This window comes from Schistocerca serialis, chromosome 12 (genome assembly GCF_023864345.2).
Source record: "Schistocerca serialis cubense isolate TAMUIC-IGC-003099 chromosome 12, iqSchSeri2.2, whole genome shotgun sequence".
NCBI classification, from domain to species: Eukaryota; Metazoa; Arthropoda; class Insecta; order Orthoptera; family Acrididae; genus Schistocerca; species Schistocerca serialis.
In genome coordinates, this window is record NC_064649.1 from 112,186,882 (window position 1) to 112,209,615 (window position 22,734).

The window sequence follows — 22,734 nt, forward strand, 5'->3', positions numbered from 1 at the left end:
TAAAGTGTCAGGAAGTCTTTTCTGAAAGTATTTGTATGGAGTGTAGCCATGTATGGAAGTGAAACGTGGACGATAAATAGTTTAGACAAGAAGAGAATAGAATCCTTTGGAATGTGGTGCTACAGAAGAATGCTGAAGATAAGATGGGTATATCACATAACTAATGAGGAGGTATTGAATAGGACTGGGGAGAAGAGAAATTTGTGGCACAACTTGACTAGAAGAAGGGACCGGTTGGTAGGACATGTTTTGAGGCATCAAGGGATCACAAATTTAGCATTGGAGGGCAGCGTGGAGGGTAAAAATCGTAGAGGGAGACCAAGAGATGAATACACTAAGCAGATTCAGAAGGATGTAGGTTGCAGTAGGTACTGGGAGATGAAGAAGCTTGCACAGGATAGAGTAGCATGGAGAGCTGCATCAAACCAGTCTCAGGACTGAAGACCACAACAACAACAGTACCGTGGTACTGTCAGTACGAGTCAGTGGCAACTACGTGACAACTACCGACCGTGTGGTGAAGAGATGCTGGGGCTGCACTTCACTTAAGTAGTTTTAATTCGACATGGTACTACGGTACTATAGGTTTGAATTCTGATGTTGACTGTGCCGTACTCTGGCATATAGTAATTTTATGCTACTGAAGAAGGCTAGATTAATTTAGCCGAAACCAAGTAAAGACCAGAAAATTTGCGCAACTCAGGCTGATTCTTCAAAATATTAGTCTATCCAAGGTGCTGACAGGGCTGCAATATGCTAAAAATTCTTAGTCACCAAATACATATTCTTGAAGAAAGAAAAACATTAATCAAATAGTCCATGGGTGTCCTGCCAGTTCATAGTGCCCATTGGGCACAATGTTTGGGCGATCAGCGATGTCGCCATCGACAGGTGCGCTGACGAACTGAGCTCCACCTATCTGCTATCTATATGTATTTCCATTTGAAGCACCACAGCGCATTGCCAGTTTGACTTCTAGCATGGCTAAATGAGTGATTGAGGTTAGCTTTTACTTATTTGTCGAAGTGATTGTTTGTATGCATGACTGTACATCTGCATCTGGTTATTGTGGATACTGCTGTGTTATTGTTGGGGCATTGCGCGCGTAGGTCGTGGGTTAGGTGGTGGGGGAACTCTAAGTCTTTTCATAAAAAAGTTGCCTACTTTCTTTTATTATACACTCCTGGAAATGGAAAAAAGAACACATTGACACCGGTGTGTCAGACCCACCATACTTGCTCCGGACACTGCGAGAGGGCTGTACAAGCAATGATCACACGCACGGCACAGCGGACACACCAGGAACCGCGGTGTTGGCCGTCGAATGGCGCTAGCTGCGCAGCATTTGTGCACCGCCGCCGTCAGTGTCAGCCAGTTTGCCGTGGCATACGGAGCTCCATCGCAGTCTTTAACACTGGTAGCATGCCGCGACAGCGTGGACGTGAACCGTATGTGCAGTTGACGGACTTTGAGCGAGGGCGTATAGTGGGCATGCGGGAGGCCGGGTGGACGTACCGCCGAATTGCTCAACACGTGGGGCGTGAGGTCTCCACAGTACATCGATGTTGTCGCCAGTGGTCGGCGGAAGGTGCACGTGCCCGTCGACCTGGGACCGGACCGCAGCGACGCACGGATGCACGCCAAGACCGTAGGATCCTACGCAGTGCCGTAGGGGACCGCACCGCCACTTCCCAGCAAATTAGGGACACTGTTGCTCCTGGGGTATCGGCGAGGACCATTCGCAACCGTCTCCATGAAGCTGGGCTACGGACCCGCACACCGTTAGGCCGTCTTCCGCTCACGCCCCAACATCGTGCAGCCCGCCTCCAGTGGTGTCGCGACAGGCGTGAATGGAGGGACGAATGGAGACGTGTCGTCTTCAGCGATGGGAGTCGCTTCTGCCTTGGTGCCAATGATGGTCGTATGCGTGTTTGGCGCCGTGCAGGTGAGCGCCACAATCAGGACTGCATACGACCGAGGCACACAGGGCCAACACCCGGCATCATGGTGTGGGGAGCGATCTCCTACACTTGCCGTACACCACTGGTGATCGTCGAGGGGACACTGAATAGTGCACGGTACATCCAAACCGTCATCGAACCCATTGTTCTACCATTCCTAGACCGGCAAGGGAACTTGCTGTTCCAACAGGACAATGCACGTCCGCATGTATCCCGTGCCACCCAACGTGCTCTAGAAGGTGTAAGTCAACTACCCTGGCCAGCAAGATCTCCGGATCTGTCCCCCATTGAGCATGTTTGGGACTGGATGAAGCGTCGTCTCACGCGGTCTGCACGTCCAGCACGAACGCTGGTCCAACTGAGGCGCTAGGTGGAAATGGCATGGCAAGCCGTTCCACAGGACTACATCCAGCATCTCTACGATCGTCTCAATGGGAGAATAGCAGCCTGCATTGCTGCGAAAGGTGGATATACACTGTACTAGTGCCGACATTGTGCATGCTCTGTTGCCTGTGTCTATGTGCCTGTGGTTCTGTCAGTGCGATCATGTGATGTATCTGACCCCAGGAATGTGTCAATAAAGTTTCCCCTTCCTGGGACAATGAATTCACGGTGTTCTTATTTCAATTTCCAGGAGTGTATGTGAGTATGGATGGCTCGGCTAATAATTGTTTGATGTGTGTGTTGGGCGTATATCCAGCGGCATCTGCTGTGGTATAGGGGATACGGTTTTGGAGAGTTTGAAGATTGTGCAGATGGGTGTCTGCCGCCATTGAAACTTCTAACCCATATAATATAGTAGGCAGGATAACTGCTCTTTACACTCGCAGCTTTAGGGGCCGATGCAGATGATTAAATTCTGTACTGCCTTTGTTCCGAGCCCTTTTTATTATTTCCCAAATGTCAGCTTTCTATGTAACTCTAGTTCTAGGTAGGTTGCAAAGTCGCTCCAGTCGATGTCTCTGCCTGCAACCGAAATCTGCCTGCTTGGGGGAGTTAACTTTCTGGTGAGCATTATCGCTACTGTTTTTGCTGGGTTTATGCTAATTTTCCGTGTGTAACACCAGCTTACTGTTTCGTTCAGATAATCTTGTAGTTTCCTCAGAATGAAGTTGAGGTTTCTACTGGCTTTATATAACGCTGTATCATCAGCGTAAAGCGCCAGTTCATTTATTGCCAGTTTTGATGTTTGTAAATAGCGAATATAGCATGGGGCCCAGAACCAATCCCTGAGCATACTAACATGATTGCTGCACCTAACAGAGACTTCCCTCTCTGCCAGTAACAAGCCAGTTATGCGTATTACGTGTCCTGGAATGTCCAACTGGAGTAACTTATGCACTAATGGCCATTAAAATTGCTACACCAAGAAGAATTGCAGTTGATAAACGGGTATTCATTGGACAAAGATATTATACTAGAACTGACATGTGATTACATTTTCACGCAATTTTGGTGCATATATCCTGAGAAATCTGTACCCAGAACAACCAACTCTGCCCGTAATAAAGGCCCTGATACGCTTGGGCATTGAGTCAAACAGAACTCGCATGGCGTGTTCAGATACAGCTGCCCATGTAGCTTCAACACGATACCACAGTTCGTCAAGAGTAGTGACTGGCGTATAGCGACGAACCAGTTGCTCGGCCACCCTTGACCAGACGGTTTCAATTGGTGAGAGATCTGGTGAATGTGCTGGCCAGGGCAGCAGTCGAACATTTTCTGAATCCAGAAAGGCCCGTACACGACCTGCAACATGCGGTCGTGCATTATCCTGCTGAAATGTAAGGTTTTGCACGGATCGAATGAAAGGTAGAGCCACGGGTCGTAACACATCTTAAATGGAACGTTCACTGTTCAAAGTGGCGTCAATGCGAACAACAGGTGACCGAGACCTGTAACGAATGGTGCCCCATACCATCACCCCAGGTGATACGCCAGTATGGCGATGACGAATACACGCTTCCAACGTGCGTTCACCGTGATGTCCCCAAACACGGATGCGACCATCATGATGCTGTAAACAGAACCTGGATTCATCTGAAAAATTGACGTTTAGCCATTCGTGCACCCAGATTCGTTCGTCGAGTATACCATCGCAGGCGGCCCTGTGTGTGAATCAGCGTCAAGGGTAACCGCAGCCACGGTCTCTGAGCTGATAGTCCGTGCTGCTGCAAACGTCGTCGAACTGTTCGTGCCGATGGTTGTTGTCTTGCAAACGTCCCCATCTGTTGACTCAGGGATCGAGACGTGGCTGCACGATCCGTTACAGCCATGCGGATAAGATGAATGTCATCTCGACTGTTAGTGATACGAGGCCGTTTGGATCCAGCACGGCGTTCTGTATTGCCTTCCTGAACCCACCCATTCCGTATTCTGCTAACAGTCATTGGATCTCGACGAACGCGAGCAGCAATGTCGCGATACGATAAACCGCAATCGCGATAGGCTACAATCCGACCTTCATCAAAGTCGGAAACGTGATGCTACGCATTTCTCCTCCTTACACGAGGCATCACAACAACGTTTCACCAGGCGACGCCGGTCAACTGCTGTTTGTGTATGAGAAATCGGTGGGAAACTTTCCTCATGTCAGCACGTTGTAGGTGTCGCCACCGGCGCCAACCTTGTGTGAATGCTCTGAAATGCTACTCATTTGCATACCACAGCATCTTCTTCCTGTCGGTTTAATTTCGCGTCTGTAGCACGTCATATTCGTGGTGTAGCAATTTTAATGGCCAGTAGTGTATCATCGGAGGAACAAACGCTCCAGTGACTTTTCATCATTTATGGGGTTGTACAACTTACCAAAATTTCATCCCCATAGCACACCTAGAAGTGGAGTCCACCCCGATAACTGAGTCGTCAGCGTGACGGATTGCCGTCCTATGGGCCGGGGTTCGATTCCCGGCTGGATCGGGGATTTTCTCCGCTCAGGGACTTGGTATTGTCTTCAGCATCATTTCATCCCCATCCGGCGTGCAGGTCGCCCAATGTGACGTCTAATGTAATAAGACCTGTACCAACGCGGACGGTTCAAAATGATGGCTCTGAGCACTATTGGACTTAACATCTGTGGCCATCAGTCCCCTCGAACTTAGAACTACTTAAACCTAACTAACCTAAGGACATCACACACATGCATGCCCGAGGCAGGATTCGAACCTGCGACCGGAGCGGTCACGTGGTTCCAGTCTGAAGAAGGCGACTGGACCTGCCCCACAAGGGGTCTCCCGGCCAATGAGGCCAAACGCTCATTTCCACTTACCTCATCATCATCATCATTTAAGACTGATTATGCCTTTCAGCGTTCAGTCTGCAGCATAGTCCCCCTTATAAAATTCCTCCATGATCCCCTATTCAGTGCTAACATTGGTGCCTCTTCTGATGTTAAGCCTATTACTTCAAAATCATTCTTAACCGAATCCAGGTACCTTCTCCTTGGTCTGCCCCGACTCCTCCTACCCTCTACTGCTGAACCCATGAGTCTCTTGGGTAACCTTGCTTTTCCCATGCGTGTAACATGACCCCACCCTCTAAGCCGGTTCGCCCTGACTGCTACATCTATAGAGTTCATTCCTAGTTTTTCTTTGATTTCCTCATTGTGGACACCCTCCAGCCATTGTTCCCATCTACTAGTACCTGCAATCATCCTAGAAGTGGAAAAAATTCACCTGTTATACCAGACGTACTATGTGGGTCATTTTTTACTCATACGCATTTTAACGCAATTTGATATTAGTAACACCGGTTTTCAGGCACTAAATGGTTTCTGGGCGTGCCTCGACGTTATTCATGAGATTGTAGAGTATATTATGATACTTATGATACTTTGGGCCATAAAGAACGTGAAATACGAAGTATTCGGAGGTCGGATGATACTTTATATTAGCGCGGTTTTCCGTTTTCTATGAACTGGCGAAATGCAAACCTACGGAGTAACTCTGGGAAGTGACTGAATGACACATTATACAGTGGGGAATCACACCTGTCCCCTCCTGCAGTTCTATCTGGGGCACTGCTAACAGTTCTCTTACACGACAGCAGATGCCAGGCGCGTAGCACTAACGGGACGTCATGACTGACAAGTTCTTCGCCTCCTGAAACCAGCAGATGAGCTGGAAAAAAAAAACGGAACAAATTTAGTTGGCGCTGCTCGGAGATCACTCAGGGAGATCCTTCCTGTAGCGCCAAGTGGAAACGTCACAATGTATGCAACACACTTACAACTCAGGCGGCAATCGTCTCACAGCATATCAGGGGAAAAAGAGAAAAAAAATACTCGTACCCTGAGTAACGTGGATGCTCGATGTTAGATGAATGAGAATACTGAGAAGAAAATGTGAAATTTTATAATGAGACTAAGGATGGAGTCGATATACACTCCTGGAAATTGAAATAAGAACACCGTGAATTCATTGTCCCAGGAAGGGGAAACTTTATTGACACATTCCTGGGGTCAGATACATCACATGATCACACTGACAGAACAACAGGCACATAGACACAGGCAACAGAGCATGCACAATGTCAGCACTAGTACAGTGTATATCCACCTTTCGCAGCAATGCAGGCTGCTATTCTCCCATGGAGACGATCGTAGAGATGCTGGATGTAGTCCTGTGGAACGGCTTGCCATGCCATTTCCACCTGGCGCCTCAGTTGGACCAGCGTTCGTGCTGGACGTGCAGACCGCGTGAGACGACGCTTCATCCAGTCCCAAACATGCTCAATGGGGGACAGATCCGGAGATCTTGCTGGCCAGGGTAGTTGACTTACACCTTCTAGAGCACGTTGGGTGGCACGGGATACATGCGGACGTGCATTGTCCTGTTGGACCAGCAAGTTCCCTTGCCGGTCTAGGAATGGTAGAACGATGGGTTCGATGACGGTTTGGATGTACCGTGCACTATTCAGTGTCCCCTCGACGATCACCAGTGGTGTACGGCCAGTGTAGGAGATCGCTCCCCACACCATGATGCCGGGTGTTGGCCCTGTGTGCCTCGGTCGTATGCAGTCCTGATTGTGGCGCTCACCTGCACGGCGCCAAACACGCATACGACCATCATTGGCACCAAGGCAGAAGCGACTCTCATCGCTGAAGACGACACGTCTCCATTCGTCCCTCCATTCACGCCTGTCGCGACACCACTGGAGGCGGGCTGCACGATGTTGGGGCGTGAGCGGAAGACGGCCTAACGGTGTGCGGGACCGTAGCCCAGCTTCATGGAGACGGTTGCGAATGGTCCTCGCCGATACCCCAGGAGCAACAGTGTCCCTAATTTGCTGGGAAGTGGCGGTGCGGTCCCCTACGGCACTGCGTAGGATCCTACGGTCTTGGCGTGATCCGTGCGTCGCTGCGGTCCGGCCCCAGGTCGACGGGCACGTGCACCTTCCGCCGACCACTGGCGACAACATCGATGTACTGTGGAGACCTCACGCCCCACGTGTTGAGCAATTCGGCGGTACGTCCACCCGGCTTCCCGCATGCCCACTATACGCCCTCGCTCAAAGTCCGTCAACTGCACATACGGTTCACGTCCACGCTGTCGCGGCATGCTACCAGTGTTAAAGACTGCGATGGAGCTCCGTATGCCACGGCAAACTGGCTGACACTGACGGCGGCGGTGCACAAATGCTGCGCAGCTAGCGCCATTCGACGGCCAACACCGCGGTTCCTGGTGTGTCCGCTGTGCCGTGCGTGTGATCATTCCTTGTACAGCCCTCTCGCAGTGTCCGGAGCAAGTATGGTGGGTCTGACACACCGGTGTCAATGTGTTCTTTTTTCCATTTCCAGGAGTGTAGTTGGATAAACGGCCAGACACTACAGTGTGTTAGCTGGCACCCACCGATGGCCTGTTTGTGTCTTTTACTATATTCGTGACCTTGCCTTGATCAACGCTCACACAGTTTTCATGTTACGTACCTCTAACGTCGGGACATTATCCTCAGAGTTGCAGGTGAGCTTGCTGCCTCTTACAAACTGTCGAGAGAAGTCAATCTGCCTTTCAGGCACTCGATACCGCCACAGGCCAGTATGGAAGCAGAAGGTCTTGTCAAATTCAGGTTTCCTACAAACAAAAAAGGAGGAAAAAAACATCAAGCGTATTTTTCAAGTGCAACAAGTATATGTGCAAAAGCTGCCGAGAAAAAACTCTTGTCGAATGTCTAAATCCCAGGTTACGTAATTCTGTCAAGTCCTTGTCCTTAAATATTTCCAAATATTTATAATTATAGGGTGAAGTTATTTGTTCTTATCTTTTAGTTCCTTGATTGCAAGGAGTAAGAAAACACGCACAGCATTTTAGTCACCTGCTGCATTTTAGAATCTTTCACAAATATTTGGTACTCACTTTATTTTTCTATAAAAGTAAAAATGTTATTAATATTCACATAAGCAATATGTTTTGATTCTGTTTCAATTTTTTCACAAAGAAAGACATAGTAACATTGTTTTACTTCCTTGTTTTAACGACGATTGATGAAAGACTGTGGAATTTCTTCCGTAAAATTTGATGGTTCAAACGGCTCTGAGCACTATGGGACTTAACATGTATGGTCCTCAGTCCTCTAGAATTTTGAACTACTTAAACCTAACTAACTTAAGGACATCACACAACACCCAGTCATCACGGGGCAGAGAAAATCCCTGACGCCGCCGGGAATCGAACCCGGGAAACCGAGCGTGGGAAGCGAGAACGCTACCGCACGACCACGAGCCGCGGACGTAAAATTTGAAAAAAAAAGTTTACTTCTGAAAATTTGTGTTTGAAGTGGACTGTACATTTTAGAGACGTATTGTAAACATGAAGACAGTCGAAACACCATCCAAATCTCAATAAAACGGTGATTTTCTACTGTGGGTCAGAAATGACCCACATGGTACTGCTATGGGTATGGCTAAGTCCGGAACTTCTACTGTTAATTATACTCACTGCTGATTCCCATTCCTTGCTAAGGTTATAACTGCAGCCTCGGTTGACGAGTTCGTCCCTCGCGCTAATTTCGATGCCCTCTCTGAGGACGCGGTCCCAGTATTTAGAAGTGTGGGGCAATATCTCGATACGCTCGTAACCGATCTCGTGTTTTTCGGACAAACAGTGCTCTGCGACCGCCGACTTCTTAGGATACTTCAGCCGCGTGTGCCTTTGATGTTCCTGGAAACGGTCTTCGATGATTCACACTGTCCGTCCAATATTTTCGTATTAGGTACGTTGTGCTGCCACCTACTGCCAGGTACTCCATATCAGCGACCTCAGTAGTCATTAGACAACGTGAGAGTCCAGAATGGGATGCCCGACGGAACTCACGGACTTCGAACGTGGTCAGGTGATTGGGTTTCACTTGTGTCATACGTCTGTAAGTGAGATTTCCACACACCTAAACATCCCTAGGTGCACTGTTTCCGATGTGATAATGAAGTGGAAACGTGAAGGGACACGTACACTTCAAAAGCGTACAGGCCGACCTCGTCTGTTGACTGACAGAGACCGCCAATAGTTGAAGTTTCGTTTTGTGTAATAGGCAGACGTCTATCCAATCCATCACACAGGAATTCCAAACTGCATCAGGATCCACTGCAAGTAATATGACAGTTAGGCGGGAGGTGACAAAAGTTGGATTTCATGGTTGGTCATAAGCCACACATCACGCCGTTAAATGCCAAACGACGCCTCGCTTGAAGTAAGAAGCGTAATTATTGTGTTGTGTACATAGTTCCGCGGTTCCGCGTAGTCAGCGCGTACACAACTTTCCCACTAGAGCGCGCCCCGCTAAGCACAACAGCGCAGGCGCAGCGCTCGTCCATCTCCGCACTACGAGATGGCGCTGCCTTAGAGATGGACCAAATTCTGCTTCCGCAAATCCGCGTATTAATATGTCTCACAGCCAGTGAGATTGCTGCTAATGTAGAACCTTTTCTCCTCGCGGATCACACTCATGCAGTGATACCTGAATGCGCGACGTATTATAACGAGTGTACAGACCTCCGATTAGTCAGTCTGCATTAGTCTGCATCAGTCTGTAGTCAAGTTTCAGTCTGCGCCTAATAAGTTTATCATATTCTTGTACATAACCATGAAGATAAATGTGTAGACACTTTGTCAAGTATCAGAGATATGTGAGAATAAGATTAGTGTACCAGGACCAAAGGAACTTCAGATTGTCAATTGTAAACAGCATCCAGAATCAAGTTACATAATATCTATGATTTTTATTACTTTAATAAATGTGTGTGAAAATTAATCAAGTTCTGTTTAAATTTGGTCACCGTCAACCCGCTACTCTAAGCGTGCAAGTGGCCTTTCTATCGTCTGACCTAACGGCAGAAGATAAACACGCCACGATAAGACCACGAGACATATTGCTGACACTCGCCTACTTCGTTAGAGCGACAAGTCAAATAATCTGATGGTGTGTGTACCGAAGGTCTTACAGTATGCACCCCACACATTGGACGATTGAACAGTGGAAAACCTTGTGTGGAGCGACGAATCACGGTACACAACGTGGCGATCCAATGGCAGGGTGTGGGTATGGCGAATGCCAGGTGAACGTCATCTGCCAGTGTGTGTAGTGCCAACAGTAAAATTCGGTGGTGATGGTGTTACGGTGTGGTGGTGTTATTCGTGGAGGGGGCCTGAACCCCTTGTTGTTTTGCATGGCACTATCTCACACAGGTCTAGATTGATGATTTAAGTACCTCCTTGCTTCCCACTGTTGAAGTGCAATTCGAGGATAGCGACTGCAGCTTTCAGTTCGCTCGAGCACCTGTTCATAACGCACGGCCTGTGGCGGAGTGGTTACACGACAGTAACATCCCTGTAATGGACTGGCCTGCACAGAGTCCTGACCTGAATCCTATAGAACATATTTGGGATGTTTTGGAACGCTAACTTCGCGCCAGGCCTTACCGACTGACATCGATATCTCTCCTCAGTGCAGCACTCCGTGAAGACATCGTCCACACAGTCAGTATTGAGATAATGACTGTGTGGGCTATGCGACCTCTTCTACTCCTTATTTTAGATCTACAGTGTGTTACAAAAAGGTGCGGTCAAAGTTTCAGGAAATATTCCTCACACACAAAGAAAGAAAATTTGTTATGTGGACATGTGTCCGGAAACACTTACTTTCCGTGTTAGAGCTCATTTTATTACTTCTCTTCAAATCACATTAATCATGTAATGAAAACACACAGCAACAGAACGTGCCAGCGTGACTTCAAACACTTTGTTACAGGAAATGTTCAAAATGTCCTCCGTTAGCGAGGATACATGTATCCACCCTCCGTCGCATGGAATCCCTGATGCGCTGATGCAGCCCTGGAGAATGGCGTATTGCATCACAGCCGTCCACAATACGGGAACGAAGAGTCTCTACATTTGGTACCGGGGTTGCGTAGACAAGAACTTTCAAATGCCCCCATAAATGAAAAGTCAAGAGGGTTGAGGCCAGGAGAGCGTGGAAGCAATGGTATTGGTCCGCCTCTACCAATCCATCGGTTACCGAATCTGTTGTTGAGAAGCGTACAAACACTTCGACTGAAATATGCAGGAGCGCCATCGTTCATGAACCACATGTTGTGTTGTACTTGTAAAGGCACATGTTCTAGCTGCACAGGTAGAGTATCCCGTACGAAATCATGATCACGTGCTCCATTGAGCGTAGGTGGAAGAACATGGCCCCAATCAAGACATCACCAACAACGCCTGCCCAAAGGTTCACAAAAAATCTGTGTTGATGACGTGATTGGACAATTGCGTGCGGATTCTCGTCAGCCCACACATGTTGATTGTGAATCGGCATCTGCCAACTCCGCATTTGTAAACATTGCACTGGCTGCAAAACCACGTTCGTGATGCACTAACCTGTTGATGCTACGTACTGATGTGCTTGATGCTAGTACTGTAGAGCAATGAGTCGCATGTCAACACAAGCACCGAAGTCAACATTACCTTCCTTCAATTGGGCCAACTGGCGGTGAATCGAGGAAGTACAGTACATACTGACGAAACTAAAATGAGCTCTAACATGGAAATTAAGCGTTTCCGGACACATGTCCACATAACATATTTTCTTTCTTTGTGCGTGAGGAATGTTTCCTGAAAGTTTGGCCGTACCTTTTTGTAACACCCTGTATAGGCGTTGCCGACAGCAGCGCCGTATTCTTCCTCTTTAAATATATCTGTATTTTAATACGCATGGCTATGCCAGTTTCTTTGGTGCTTCAGTAGCGTTCTCATGACACTCCTCTGGGTTACTCCTCAATGTACCTTTACATTCTATTTAATTAACTAATTTCTTAATTTTTTTACGTTTACACGTAAAGTTGAGGAACAAATCTCCATTTTCATGGTAGGAGTCATTACACGAAATTAACATCAGAAAAGTAGAAAATAGACAACTTACAATTTACATGAGCCCTATGCAAAGGATAAGTTGCTGGTTGTATACTAATGTAATCAATAATATAACACAGACAATTACTTAATTTTTTCTGGAAACTCCCCAGGTGGATAGAAGGAGTGACGTATGAAGAAATTATTCAATTTCTGCATGAAAGTGGGGTGGATGAATGCATACAGCAGGGTACTGCAAATCTTTGTGCCCAAAGTGAAGGACGTGCGAGTCAAAATTAGATCAGATTTCTGTTTACTAGTTACTGAGTGAAAGCAGTTAAATCTCGGGAGTAACTTCATATCGTTAACAAAAAACGACGTAATAAAGGAAATATATATTGAGAGACCAACATCAGGATTCGCAGCTCCTGAACAAGGGTCGGCAAGAGGATTCGGAACTTATTTCATATATTGGTTCAGCTGCCCGTTTCTGAGCCAAAACGTGCCTTTGTGAATGAGAACACATGCCCCAGAAGATAAATCCAGTATGTCAGAAGTGAAAGGAATAAGTGAAGTAGACTAATTTTCATCTTGGACCCACACCCACTGCACATATTGTTCTAATGCTAAAAATAGCAGCATTCAGATCGAGAAAATGATCTTTCCACTACAGGTTACCATCTATCTGAAGACATAGTAATTTTTATCGTAAAGACCCATCATTCATAAGCTCATTCGGTGTAATGATTGGAAAAGGTCAGTTCTAGTTGAAATGTGCGTTTGAAAGTGTAAAAGCTGAATCTTAATGCGATTTTGCGACAATTTATTTTCTGATTCATACACGTGTGCTGACTATTGTACATGGACGACGGTGCCAGGAATTTGGACACTAATACCGAGACAGGGCGTCCGGTGAGCGACGACAGGTTGACTTTTCAGGAGAATCACATTTTATGCTCCATGAGACAGAGAGCAAACACTGTGCTACAATCGTTGTAACGGTCCAGGCCGCATAAGGGAGCGTTATTACTGCCTACAGGAAAATTAAAGAGACCTTTGGAGAAAAGAGAACGACTTGTATGAATATCAAGAGCTCAGATGGAAACCCAGTTCTAAGCAAACAAGGGGAAGCAGAAAGGTGGAAAGAGTATATAGAGGGTCTATACAAGGGTGATGTACTTGAGGACAATATTATGGAAATGGAAGAGGATGTAGATGAAGATGAAATGGGAGATATCATACTGCGTGAAGAGTTTGACAGAGCACTGACAGACCTGAGTCGAAACATGGCCCCAGGAGTAGACAACATTCCATTAGAACTACTGACAGCCTTGGGAGAGCCAGTACTGACAAAACTCTACCATCTGGTGAGCAAAATGTATGAGACAGGCGAAATACCCTCAGACTTCAAGAAGAATATAATAATTCCAATCCCAAAGAAAGCAGGCGTTGACAGATGTGAAAATTACCGAACTATCAGTTTAATAAGTCACGGCTGCAAAATACTAACGCGAATTCTTTACAGACGAATGGAAAAACTGGTAGAAGCCGACCTTGGGGAAGATCAGTTGGGATTCCGTAGAAATATGGGAACACCTGAGGCAATACTGACCCTACGACTTATCATAGAAGCTAGATTAAGAAAAAGCAAAGCTACGTTTCTAGCATTTGTAGACTTAGAGAAAGCTTTTGGCAATGTTGACTGGAATACTCTCTTTCAAATTCTGAAGGTGGCAGGGGTAAAATACAGGGAGCGAAAGGCTATTTACAATTTGTACAGAAGCCAGATGGCAGTTGTAACAGTCGAGGGACATGAAAGGGAAGCAGTGCTTGGGAAGGGAGTGATACAGGGTTGTAGCCTCTCCCCGACGCAATTCTATATGTATATTGAGCAAGCAGTATAGGAAACAAAGGAAAAATTCGGAGTAGGTATTAAAATCCATGGAGAAGAAATAAAAACTTTAAGGTTCGCCGATGTCATTGTAGTTCTGTCAGAGACAGCAAAGGACTTGGAAGAGCAGTTCAACGGAATGGACAGTGTCTTAAAAGGAGGATATAGGATGAACATCAACAAAGGCAAAACGAGGATAATGGAATGTAGTCGAATTAAATCGGGCGATGCTGATGGAATTAGATTAGGAAATGAGACACTTAAAGTAGTTAAGTAGTTCTGCTACTTTGGGAGAAAAATAACTGATGATGGTGGAAGTAGAGAAGATATAAAACGTTGACTGGCAATGGCAAGGAAAGCGTTTTTGAAGCAGAGAAATTGGTTAACATCAAGTATAGATTTATGTGTCAGGAAGTCGTTTCTGAAAGTATTTGTATAAATTGTAGCCATGTATGGAAGTGAAATGTGGACGATAAATAGTGTGGACAAGAAGAGAATAGAAGCTTTCGAAATGTGGTGCTACAGAAGAATGCTGAAGATTTGATGGGTAGATCACATAACTAATGAGGAGGTATTGAATAGGATTGGGGAGAAGTTTGTGGCACAACTTGACTAGAAGAAGGGATCGGTTGGTAGGACATGTCCTGAGGCATCAAGAGATCACAAATTTAGTATTGGAAGGCAGCGTGGAGGTTAAAAATCGTAGAGTGAGCATGGTCTACAGAGATGAATACACTAAGCAGATTCAGAAGGATGTAGGTTGCAGTAGTTACTGGGAGATGAAGAAGTTTGCACAGGATAGAGTAGCGTGGAGAGCTGCATCAAACCAGTCTCAAGACTGAAGACCACAACAACACATGGCAGGTGGAATGCTTCCATGCATTCCGTCGGTGATATCGTGATTCAGGCAGGCACACTAGGTCAACACGAGTATGAATCTATCCTTGTAGATCATGTCCATCGTTTCTTATTAATAGTAGTGTTGCTGTAACTGTTGGTTGGTAGTATTTACTGACAAAATGCAACCTAACTCTAGATGGCGTACTTACGGCTATCCTGTGTGGCCGTTTTTTGTACGACTTTAAAAGAGAGAGAGAGAGAGCTTATTAATTGATCACCGATGCGTCAGTTCTCGATTGTGTTCAGGAGACGTACGGATTGATTACGCGAATAATTGACCTTTTGACCCGGATTGCCTTCACGCGATCAGAATCTTCGATGAAAATACCTAAGGGACCTAATGGAATATAAACATGGAAATGAAAGCAAATTAGAGGAATTTCGTAAGAGAAAGATTAACAGATCGGAAGTTGAACACATTAGTGGATTCCCAAATACAATCGAGACACCGCGATAAAGAACAAACCTGTAACAAAGCTCATATACAATTTGAACATCATTTTTGTTTAGTGAAAGAAAAGAATAAGATGAAAATTACTGCATAGTAAATCATTAATATATTTTGAACAAATTGGCTTTAAACCTCTACACATTGACAAATGCACAATAAACGCATGAGTTACATCTCATATTTCTTTTGTAAATGGCGCAATCCAATAATCGCTGCTTTGTCAGTCCGTTCATATTTAAAATTAAATGTCCTTGCGTGTGCGTAAGTACATTGTATCCACACCCGACTTACTGAAATGTTTGTTCGTCGCTTCACATAGTTCTTACACAAAATAAAAATACAACTTGTAGCAATGCTATGTAGTACTTCTTAACATGTCGGCGACCAAAAGTACAAGGGATAATGAAGTCTCTAGAATATTTCTTAACAAAAGATAGATTGTTCTTTCTTCTGTTTCGCAGCTTCTTGCTATCACGAGCTGCGGCAATGATTTTAAATATCTGCGCACAGCCGGCCATAGTGTCTATTTAGAGTATTTGAACTCTGGATGCGCGTTTTGATATAGGCGCACAATAAAAAAAAAAATATTTCGTCTCTTTACTCCCGCGCTGTCATGCTTACCATATTTACGAACTACAGCTCGTTGGCTGTCCTTTTCTTTAATGACAAATATCTCACATGCAATGTACCTGAAATCCAATAATATTACAAGTTACATAAAGTTTGTTTTTGCTTGGTGTGATGCCATCTACCAGAAGAACAATCCAACATGTCACACAGCTTACAGAGTACACAGGCAGTTCGAAGAGCACCAGTACGAGTTTACCCTACTCCCCTGGCAACCAAACTCACAGAATTTACACCCAATGGGAAATCTTTGGGACAAGCTCTATCGGACTGATCATGCCATGGATCCTCAACCGATGTCTGGAGTCTTCATGGCTCCACACCACTGTCGGTACCTTCCAGAACGTCACTGTCTATATTCCTGAATGTATCACAATGGTCAGCTGCTGCAGAAGGTAGTTATTGAGGCCTTTGAGAGGTGGTCACGTTAACTGGACTGTGTATTATAAGAAACACTAGTGGTACCAGGAATGATTCCTGGGGTGCTCTTCCCCACCCCCCCCCCCTCCCCGCCCAAACTGGGGCATCCCCACCAACTGGACGCCCCACAGCTGGAGTGCCCCCCCCCCCTCAATCCGGGGCACCCCCGCAAACTGGGGTGCACCCCACACAACTGGGGCACCCCCCCCCCCCCCCGGACTGAGCCCCTCCCTCACCAAAACATTTTCACTTAATTTTGTCTTAGTCTATCAATTTTGATCCGGTAGTGTTGACATATTGAGTTCTGTCTTGTAGGACGCCACATCCGGTCATCCTGATTTAGGTCTACTGTGATTTCCCTGTATCACTTCAAGGAAATGCCAGAATGACTGCTTTGGAAGGGCACGGTTGACTTCATTTCCCATCCTTCCCTAATCCAATGGGACCGATGACTCTGCTGTCTGGTCCCCTCCCACAAATCAACCAACAAACCCATCTTGTAGGAAATAAATATGGTCCAAAGATCAGTAAGTTCGCATTTTGTTCACCAAACAACCATGGTGAACTATATTAGATGGTTTCGCGAAGTTAAGGAACACGTCAACAACTTAGGCAACAATGTCTATAGCGCTGTCGATCTCATGGTCGAACAGCTGAGTTTCGCTAGATCTCTATTTGCGGGGTAGATATTGGCTTACACAGGGTGAAAAGTATTTAAACCGACAAAGTCTGGTAGGCTGTAGGGGACATCAAAACAAATATTTTTGCCTAATGTCATTTATCCCTACGACAAGAATTTAAACCGGTAGAGGAAGATTTCTTTCGCGGCAAATTAATTAAACCCTCAAACACTTTTCCATTTTTTTATGACCAAGAGACAACAAATTAACACAATCCAATTTCAATTACAGTAGATTTTCAAAAATGCCTCCACTGACACGTAAACAAAGGTTACACCGTCGGATCATGTTCTGTCTGACACAGGCAAAAACCCCAGGAGTATAATGAATGGTTCCTGCTACTGCTGCTGCTGCTGCTGCTACTATCCGGGCAACCAGATCCTCATCTGGTGCAACAGGAGTTGCGTAAACAAGGTTGCGCATCTCTCCCCACACAAAAAGTCCAAATGGGACATGTCTGGGGATCGAACAGACCAAGGTACAGGACCACCTCTGCCAATCCACTTTTCTGGGAACCGTCGGTCCAGGAATCGACGCACACGACGACTGAAATGTGCCGGCGCCCCGTCAGGTTGAAACCACATGCGTTGTCTTGTAGGGAGCGCGACGCCTTCCGGAAATTCTGGCAATGCTCTGGCGAAAAAATTGTAATAGTACCTGCCATTTAATGGCCTATCTAGCAGATACGGCCCAGTTAAACAGTCCCCAACAATACCGACCGGCCCACACATTAACGAAGAACCGCACTTGATGAGCGCTAGTAACTGTGGCATGTGGGTTATCCTCACTCCAAACATGCAAATTGTGCATGTGGAAGACTCCATCACGCCCGAAAGTTGCTTCATCGGTTAACAACACAGAGGATGGACATGTAGGATGCATTTCACACTGTTCCAGGTACCACGGCGAAAACTGTGCTCTGGGTGGATAACCAACTGGTTCCAGGTTGTGGACACGCTGTATGTGAAATGGACGTAACAATTGCTCTCGATGGACTGTTCTTATATTCGTCTGATTCGTCCCCATGTGACGTGCAATTGCACGAGTGCTGAATGAAGGATCCCGCTCCACATGCTGCGAGACAGCTTCCTCAAATTGCAGCGATCTTACCGTGCGACGGCGTCCCTGTCCAGGTAATCTGCTAATGACCCGGTCTCACGCAGACGTTGGTACACACCACCGTAGTACGCACCAACCATATCAGTGTACTCACTCCAGGTGTATCGCCACATTAGTAAACACAGGCAATGCACTACTACACTGGTGGACAGCAGTTGCCTACAACTGAAGAGCGTAATACGGCCTCTAACAACTGAAGATCGTAAACGGCCTCTAACAACTGAAGAACGTAATATGGCCTCTACTGGTTTAAATAATCCTCATAGGAAAAAATGACATTAGGGAAAAATATTTGTTTTGATGTCCCCTACAACCTCCCAGAGTTTGTCGGTCTAAATACTTTTCCCCCTGTACAGGTTAGATTTTCCTCGTCTAAAAATAGTACGTTACCATAAAACGTGACTCATAATACATACGTACGTAACGTTTCATCGTTGTTTTCATTAGATAATATCCACATATTGATCTGAAAAGATGTGTGCTGACGCCGTGGAACGGTGCAGAGATGTTAAATGTTCATGGCGGACCTTATTCTGTCGCCCGCGGAAACTTTACCGAAGTGTGATGGGTACGTTTGCCGACATACGTGGCAAAGGCATTGCGGCGCGCGCAGCTATTTCCACAGCGCCCCGACACGTACAATTTCGTGCATGATTGGGCACGCATACGCACACTCCCTCGCTCTCAGACACACACACACACACACACACACACACAAGCAGCGCCACGCACCGCTGCGTGCGACCGCCGCCGCCGCCGCCGCCACCACCCCCACAGGACGCGTCCCACACACAGGGCGGCGCAAAGCACCCTCCGCCACGCGCCGCTCGCGGCAGCGTTTGACGTCCAGCGGCGCGGAAGTGGCGCCTTGGCCTCGCACACGGAGCTTGGGCATCGACCGCACCCCCTACCTGAAGCGAATACTGTGCATCGTGGCAGGTCGCGGAAAAAAAAAAAATTTCACTCCTTATTCTAACATACACTCCGTCTTCAGGCCGCGAGTGGCCTACCGGGACCATCCGACCGCCGTGTCATCCTCAGTGTAGGATGCAGATAGGAGGGGCGTGGGCCAGCACACCGCTCTCCCGGTCGTTATGATGGTATTCTTCACCGAAGCTGCTACTATTCGTTCGAGTAGCTCCTCAATTGGCATCACGAGGCTGAGTGCACCCCGAAAAATGGCAACGGCGCATGGCGGCCTGGATGGTCACCCATCCAAGCGCCGACCACGCCTGGCAGCTCTTAACTTCGGTGGTCTCACGGGAACCGGTGTATCGACAAGTAAATACAGGTGTAGCGATAGTCTTGATGGTTCATTACAACCCCGAAGCGCTTTACGCAGATGTCTTTCTCTACATCAGATGTAAATACGCTGACGAGAGAAAAAAAAGGCAGCACAAACAACTAATTATCGTCGCGTAACGAAATTTTCGAAATTATTGCGGAACTTATACTGTCTGTCTTATTGCATGGATTAGAGAATTCAGGTGATGATATATACAGGGTGATCCAGTGAGCGTTACCAGGCCAAATATCTCTCGAAATAAACATCAAACAAAAAAAATACAAATAACGAAACTCGTCTAACTTGAAGGGGGAAATCAGATGGCCCTATAGTTGGCGCGCCAGATGGCGCTGCATAGGTCAAGTGGATATCAAATTTTTTTTTTTTTTTTTTAAAGGAACCACCATTTTTATTACATATTCGTGTAGCACGTAATAGTGTAATAGTCACAAACATATGGCTCACAATTTTAGACGAACAGTTGGTAAATATGAGGTTTTATTTAAATTAAAATACAGAACGTAGGTACGTTTGAACATTTTATTTCGGTTGTTCCAATGTGACACATGTACCTTTGTGAACTTATCATTTCTGAGAACGCATGCTGTTACAGCGTGATTACCTGTAAATACCACATTAATGCAATAAATGCTCAAAATGATGTCCGTCAACCTCAATGCATTTGGCAAAACGTGTAACGACATTCCTCTCAACAGCGAGTAGTTCGCCTTCCGTAATGTTCGCACATGCACTGACAATGCGCTGACGCACGTTGTCAGGCGTTGTCGGTGGATCACGGTAGCAAATATCCTTCCTTTCCCCACAGAAAGAAATCCGGGGACGTCAGATCCGGTGAACGTGCGGGCCACGGTATGGTGCTTCGACGACCAATCCACCTGTCATGAAATATGCTATACAATACCGCTTCAACCGCACGCGAGCTATGTGCCGGACATCTGTCATGTTGGAAGTACATCGCCATTCTGTAATCCAGTGAAACATCTAGTAGTAACATCGGTAGAAAATTACGTAGGAAATTAGCATACATTGCACCATTTAGATTGCCATAAATGAAATCGGGGCCAATTATCCTTCCTCCCATAATGCCGCACCATACAATAACCCGCCAAGGTCGCTGATGTTCCAGTTGTCGCAACCATCATGGATTTTCCGTTGCCCAATAATGCATATTATGCAGTATTTCGTTACCGCTGTTGGTGAATGACCCTTCGTCGCTAAATAGAACGCGTGCAAAAAATCTGTCATCGTCCCGTAATTTATCTTGTGCCCAGTGGTAGAACTGTACACGACGTTGAAAGTCGTCGCCATGCAATTCCTGGTGCATAGAAATATGGTACGGGTGCAGTCGATGTTGTTGTAGCATTCTCAACACCGACGTTTTTGAGATTCCCGATTCTCGCGCAGTTTGTCTACTACTGATGTGTGGATTAGCCGCGACAGCAGCTAGAACACCTACTTAGGCGTCATCATTTGTTGCAGGTCGTGGCTGACGTTTCACATGTGGGTCAACACTTCCCGTTTCCTTAAATAACGTAACTATGCGGTGAACGGTCCGGTCACTTGGATGATGTCGTCCAGGATGCCGAGCAGCATACATAGCACACGCCCGTTGGGCATTTTAATCAGAATAGCCATACATCAAGACGATACCGACCTTTTTCGCAATTGGTAAACGGACTATTTTCACACGGGTAATGTATCACGAAGCAAAAATTATCCCGCACTGGTGAAATGTTACGTAATACGACGTACTTATACGTTTGTGACTATTACAGCGCCATCTATAACAAAGCGAAAAAAAGTGGTCCAACTAAAACATTCATATTTCTTTACGAACTACTAAAACATTCATATTTCTTTACGAACTACACGAATATGTAATAAAAATGGGGGTTCCTATTTTAAAAAAATGCAGTTGATATTCATTTGACCTATGGCAGCGCCATCTAGCGGGCCAGCCATAGCGCCATCTGGTTTCCCCCTTCAAGCCAGACGTGTTTCGTTCTTTGTAGATTTTTCGTTTGATGCTTATTACGTGAGATATTTGGCCCGATCACTATCAAAAATTGGTTATAATGTACAGATGCATGTCAAAATCAACTGTTGTAAGTTTTAACTTGATGAGAATAATATTTTGATCAAAATCGGCGTTTTTACGAAAAATTGAAGTCGCTAAATATTAGACTTAGAAATAGGAAAATTCGTAAGATGCTTCAGTTCGATATAAAAACGTTAACTATATGACCTCTTTAAGCTATCTCTAATAGCTTCACAGAAATTTACCAACAACTAAACTTGGAACAAAAACGTCCGTGTTTGTAGCAAATTAAGTATCAGTTATGTTAATGCTTGAAACTTCTGATCACAGCATGTTATTAAACCCATTAAATAATAGAGCTATAGTAAGTTTCAAGACTTTGATGCAAGTAACAATCAATACAAGGTCTCGTAAAGATGTAGTTCAGAGGTCAAGTTCCACTGTCAGTTGCGTTCTAAAAATTATAAACGGCAAAGTTTAAACGCAGGCGAGCTAAGACTTTTTCTGAGATTAAAGCCAGCTTAACGGCATTCACACAAAAATTACGAAGACTGTAAATTGATACACAACAGTGTTAAAAAATGATATGTGTCCGAGAAAGCGGCCGTTTAGAGGCTGCTGCTTGGGAATACAGTGGATGACGGCAGGTGTTTTCTTCGGCCGTCCGCTACGTAAATACGCCCTGAGAGGCAGTGACTGGACGTCGCTTCTCTCATACAGGGTGTTTCAAAAATGACCGGTATATTTGAAACGGCAATAAAAACTAAACGAGCAGCGATAGAAATACACCGTTTGTTGCAGTATGCTTGGGACAACAGTACATTTTCAGGCGGACAGACTTTCGAAATTACAGTAGTTACAATTTTCAACAACAGATGGCGCTGCAAGTGATTGAAAGATATAGAAGACAACGCAGTCTGTGGGTGCGCCATTCTGTACGTCGTCTTTCTGCTGTAAGCGTGTGCTGTTCACAACGTGCAAGTGTGCTGTAGACAACATGG